Source organism: Rhyacophila brunnea, unplaced genomic scaffold (genome assembly GCF_057557595.1).
Source record: "Rhyacophila brunnea isolate RB1 unplaced genomic scaffold, BYU_Rbru_1.0 scaffold_6, whole genome shotgun sequence".
Lineage (NCBI taxonomy): Eukaryota > Metazoa > Arthropoda > Insecta > Trichoptera > Rhyacophilidae > Rhyacophila > Rhyacophila brunnea.
In genome coordinates this window covers 46,484,081-46,490,181 of record NW_028233276.1, presented here as the reverse complement: position 1 = coordinate 46,490,181, position 6,101 = coordinate 46,484,081, and positions in this window count along the sequence as shown.

Sequence of the window (6,101 nt, the reverse complement as noted above, 5' to 3'; positions counted from 1 at the left end):
ACCGTGCCAGCCGAACGGTCATTGAGTAGGTCTTGGAGATTGTGATGTCGAAAGAGTCAGACATCCCTCGCTATGCGATATTCTCTACCTACGGTTGGTAGCGTTCGCTCTCGGGCACACGGCGACGAGCGCTCGAATCTCTCTCGCTCTCGGCCGCCTGAATAATAATTATATTATTTTGAACACCACCGCGCAAACTCGAATAACCTACACGCTATGTTTTCAACTTTTTGATGGGCAGTTAGATACCTACTTTACCTAGAAATAAATATAAAGGATAACAAGGCTTCAAAATTATATAAATAGATTATCTACAACGTTAAAGGAATGTCCAGGCTTATGCTCTGAAAATACCATAAAACTCCATTTTGAACTACGTTGGGCATGTAGGCCGTTAACGTCGACTTCAGTAGTTGAGGCATGGTCTAAAAATGCGCGGATTGTGCAAATGACGCGTGCCGAACGAAATACAATTTGTCATAAAAATCCAACATGCGTCCATTTAATGTTATGTTTATCGCTATATTAATAATAATAATAATACTAGTATATTCATTGACATGTTTTCTTTTTTAAGTACATACGTAAAGTTTTTTAGTCATCTTTACACGATTTAAGAATATTTTCATCCGACATGACAAAACAAATCGACGTGCGCACACTTCGACCGTCGGTCTCTGGCTCGGATTGGTGAGTCCAGGCGACGAGTGAGAAATTTTGTCGCACCCACTGTTGAAAATTATTTGCCGTTTCACTGAAGTACCTACGCTCTTAAGGGTCAAATGCATAGCCATACTTAAGTGTCTAAGTAGGCTTTAGCAATGCGTAACTCTACGCTGCTGAAATCGGCGAATTGAGGAAATTGAAAAAATCGAGTGACGTGTTTATTATTATTCTTATTAGAACTTCTTAGTTAATCTTAACTTCACTCTCTGCTTTTCGCCCATACAAATTCCCCTTAAAGCCTTCTGAAATTACAGATTTTTATATAATATGCCGTCTTTCACATGACCCACTGACAGGTCGTTAAATAAAGCTTAGACTAAGATCACTCACCCGGATAATGAACAATGTGTGTATTGTAAACCAACAATATCAGTAGGTACCTACAACCTTTTTTTCTAGGATTTTTTTCTTAAAAGTATCTAGTAATAACATAGGTATCTGAGAAAACTATATATTTTCAATTTCATGGAATTAACACTCTTGTCTAACAAATCTTGTGTTATATTATTTAGCACTTGAATCAAAAATAGTCATTTAATTATATAATACTTCTAATATATTATGTATGTAGCAAGATAGCTATGTTACATAGTTTCCAAAAAAGAATCGATATATTTTTGTATAATGAATTTCCACCAAGTGCCTAAATACCACATTGAATTAATCTTTAGGAGCGTAAACTTGATACATTACGGATTAACTTTTAAATCTATGTTCCCAGATAGATACTGGAATTGACTTTTCTGCTTAAAAAAACGCAAATAGGCAATACCATTAGTTCCACAAATCCGTTATTTGTGAAAAACGTCGGCGACTTCGCAGCAGTTGGGGAGATTAGTGGAACCGGAACGACCGGATTTAGTGTAACTTTTTATTCAGACCATTTTTTATGGGCGACATAAGCAAATGCATATTGTGGAATCAACATATTTTCACATTCCTTATTTATTCCATTATTTTCGAAAGTGTTTTCTTTTTCAAACATGACTTATTTTAGTATCCCACTTACATTGATGGTGACCTGTTGAACGGAGGTATACGATGATGAAGAGTAGGTCGGCACACGCATAGCAAGTAGGTACTTAATTAAATATTTTACCTGACCCCTCGACTTATTTGATCAACAACTCGAGAATTTTTAATGGGTATTTGATGATATTTTTAGAGAATTCGTGATTCGTGAAAAACTGTAAAAAAGCTCTCATTTGAAGCAGCTATTGCCGAATGGTGCAGCAAGTTGCTGCATATAGCCACGGGTATTCGGTAAGTAGGTACCTACCTACATACCTAAGTACATATATCAATACTCCATGCTATCTAGCAGTGTCGGAACTATATTTTGTAAGATTAAATGTGGGGGGTACATTACTTAGGTACTTAGGTACCTACATTAATTCACATAAAGCTTGAAAACTCATCACTAACATCAATTGTATGACCATTTGCTTGAGTTGATATAACGTAGATGCATCAGTAGTACGCTCATGCCCCCCACAAGGGGGGGGGGGGGGTGATAGGCCTCTAGCCTGGGGGCCCGGGCATAGGAGGGAGACCAGCTAATTGAGATTAACACACACGTCACAAACTTACTCTAATACTAAAAAAAAGTCGCCTGCGGGGCTACATTACGTCAGGACCATTTAATATTCTAAATATCTATGTGGTTATGTAGGTACCTATTGCAATTTGATGTGGTATATTATGATGATTGATATACATATTTAAATCATAATTCCTGTATCGAATTTAGGAAACACTGCTGTAGAGCATAACACTGCCCTTAATCATAGCAATAGGTAGGTGGGCCCGCCAAAGATCCTGGCCTGGGGGCCCGCTTCAAGATGTGGGGGCCATAAGTATGCTCCTAATCCTGACATGCGATAAACTATTCATTTAATAATCATAATAATATAAGTAGTTACTTATTCAAATTAATAATGAACATTGTTTTTTCAATATTCGATTTAAAAAATCTAAAGGTAGGTAGATATTCTTTTTCCTGACTGCAGCCCTGGCTAAAACTGAAAGCTTTGGCGCTGATGTTTTAAAACTTACCTACCTTGTCTCTAGCTGTCACTTGTAAACTCCTATACCTATAAACTGTTATGGAAGTTCCTACGTAGGTAGGTACCTAGACTTAGGTAAGTACCTAGATAGGTAAGTATATTATTATTTTCTTTTTATTATGCATGATAATTTCCAATAACATCAACAGTATTGTTAAATAATAATTAGTTCTTACCTGCATAAGAACTTAAGTATGTATCTATATTTTTTTTATTAAAATACCCAGCCTTTTTTCATTAAAATTATAATAATACCTATTTCAAATTCCATTCCAGTCTCGGAATATTTTTAATTGTATGGAACATTGTAAGTTTGAAAAAAGAACAAATTATCCAAATTCAAATAAAGAACGTGCACAAAAGGAAAAACAAATGCTCTGTCTCCTCACTTTCACTCGGTAGCGAAAGAGACGGATATGCTTTCACATGTAGGCGTACGGGTACGATTCGAAGGCTGGCGATTGGTTTAATTTATGCGAAGGCGTTATCTACGCTCTGTAATTGGCCGAAAGGCGTGGCCTTGAGAAGTTGAAGGCTTCGCTGGGAAAAGTGTTCAGACGTCAGATGATCGCTAGACGGTACCGTGAGATGCTTTTCCACGAAATTTCCAATTTTTAAACACAATCTTGTGAATTAATAGAACTAAGTACAGCACTATGGTAATGATTACTATTTTTATTATTTTACTATACCTGCCTGTCTACTTTTCCATCCGAAAAAATACTCTGACCACAAAACAAAGGTGCCTACTTAGTTTTCCCTGCCATTTTTTCTATTTAAAATCAAAATGTAAAACTGATTTTATAGCTTTTACCTACTTCCAAAAAAAATCGAAATTCCATTCCTTGTACCTATGCTATGTGGTACATAGCATAGGTACAAGGAATGGAATTTCGATTTTTTTATGTACCTAAGTACATTATAATAAACTATTAGTAAAATTACAATCATTGATTTATTGGTAAAAGAAAAAACTATAGGTAGGCACTAATTATCTACCCACCTCATGGCCCCCACAAAGGGGGGCTGACAGGGCTCTAGCCTGGGGGCTCGGGCTCAGGAAGGGCCCGGCATGGCGAGTCGGCCAGATAAGTGAGATAAACAAAGTTCACAAATTTGCTAATAGTAAAAAAGTCGCCTGCGACGCTATTTTACTTGAATGATAATAATATTTGGTTGAACGATGCAATTTTTAACTCTGTATCAATACTCAACAACTCCATAATTTAAATTTAAATTTTTTATTTTTTATTTAAATCACTAAATATACACATTAATTTTACCGAGTACACCATTTGGAAAACGCTTCTGTATAGCGTCAAACTGCCATTACCCTTAGCGATAGGTAGGGGGGCCCGCAAAAGATCTTAACCTGGGGGCCCGCTTCACGATGTGGGGCCCATGACCCACCTACCTACTTATATATTTGGTTTATTAAAAATATTTTATACTTCTATTTAGATAGGTAGGTAGGAAAAAAATAGAAATGTTCGTAGAGCTGTAGGTAGTAGGTATTATAATATTGATTATAATACCCTACTTATTTACGAACAACAGATTTTAAGTTGGTAGGTATCTAGATATATATAAAAAATAGAACCTAAGTACCTATAGTTTTTTTTTTATTTATTTTTCGCCACGTCCCTAAGTCCGCCACTGCATACTGCAATTGTACTGAACGTAGGTAATAGGTAGGTGGGCAGGTAGGTAACATAGGTACTTACATGTTGCAATGTAGAGCCAGACCTGGGTAGCTACACATTTGCAACCTTTAGCGTACGCACATTGCCCTATTGACTATTCATTGTATGATTAATTACGAAGCATGCACTAAGAATTAACATTTCAATTTTCATAAACAGTTAAGCTCTTGAAAGGCCTTTCGTAAATAATTAATTATTGTGTTATCGCTCTTCTTTATTGACTTTGGTGTGTTCTCCATTTGAAAATAAATTAGCTTTGTAATGGGATGCACTAAGAGTTAATTTCACCACACATTTAAGATTATAATTTTATCTTACCTTTGACCAAGACTTGTAATCATATAAGTACCTATTGCATGGCCCCCACAAGGGGGGGGGGGCTGACAGGGCTCTAGCCTGGGGGCCCGGGCTCAGGAAGGGCCCGGCGTGACGAGCCGACCATACCGAGATAAACACAGATCACAAATTAGCTCTAATGGTAAAAAAAGTCGCCTGCGACGCTATTTTCCTGGGATGATATTAATAATTAAGACTATTCGGTTGTAGGTATAATACGATTTTTTACTGTGTGCCGATACTCAACAACTCCATAATTCAAATGGATGTAAGTACATATTAAAAATATTAAAAAATGCTAAAAATACACCATTAAATTTGTAAAACGCTACTTCAGCGCGCTACACTGACTTAACCCTTAGCGATAGGTAGGGGGGCCCGCCAAACATTCTAGCCTGGGGGCCCGCTTCAGGATATGGGGGCCATGACCTATTGTTCTCAAACTCATCGGTTGAAATCTCACGAAAACAAGTTTGGTTTTTTTCTTCAGATAAAATAGACAGTTTATTTTTGATATGCAGTCATAGTAACATTTAGTACCGACCGCTGACAGAACGCCAGGATAACTGGAATACGAAGATCTGGGCACTGTACAATAGAAAATCCAATGAAAACATAATGCAAAATGTATGGAATAGGTACATTCTACAAATTTGTAAATATTATTGGACAATACCCCTGTAGTTCGGTGAAGATTAATAAAACAGAAATGCAAAACCCAGTCGCAATAGACCAAGATACAAAGCAAGAGACATAAATAGCCTCCAAAATATCTTCAAATAATAGCAATATTTAATGTACGTGTCGTTTAGATACAGAAAAAAAACTATTAAAACTATTGAAACATGTTTGTTTATTATATATTTTTCAACACTGAAGAATTGTACGTATGTAGATACTTTTTGTTCCTTATTTCTTTGATTAATTTACCCATATCAAACGACTTCACAGCCGTCTCAACTAGATAATCCTACTCTACGGTTTTCTATTTTTCATATTTCATATTATATTTATATATATATATATCCTATTTTTTATATAATATCATATGATATAATATGATATTATATATAATATCATTTTTTTTTTCTTTCAAAATACGATTCGTCCCTGCAATCGATTTTCCTCACTCACGCGTTCTGGTGCATCCCTCTTGCTTAGATGCATAACATTATTATTATGCAAGTAGGTAGATACTTACGTGGTTAACTATAAATTAGAATATTATCATGATTAACACTATGCGTTGGTCGATTATGCCATGTGTGCA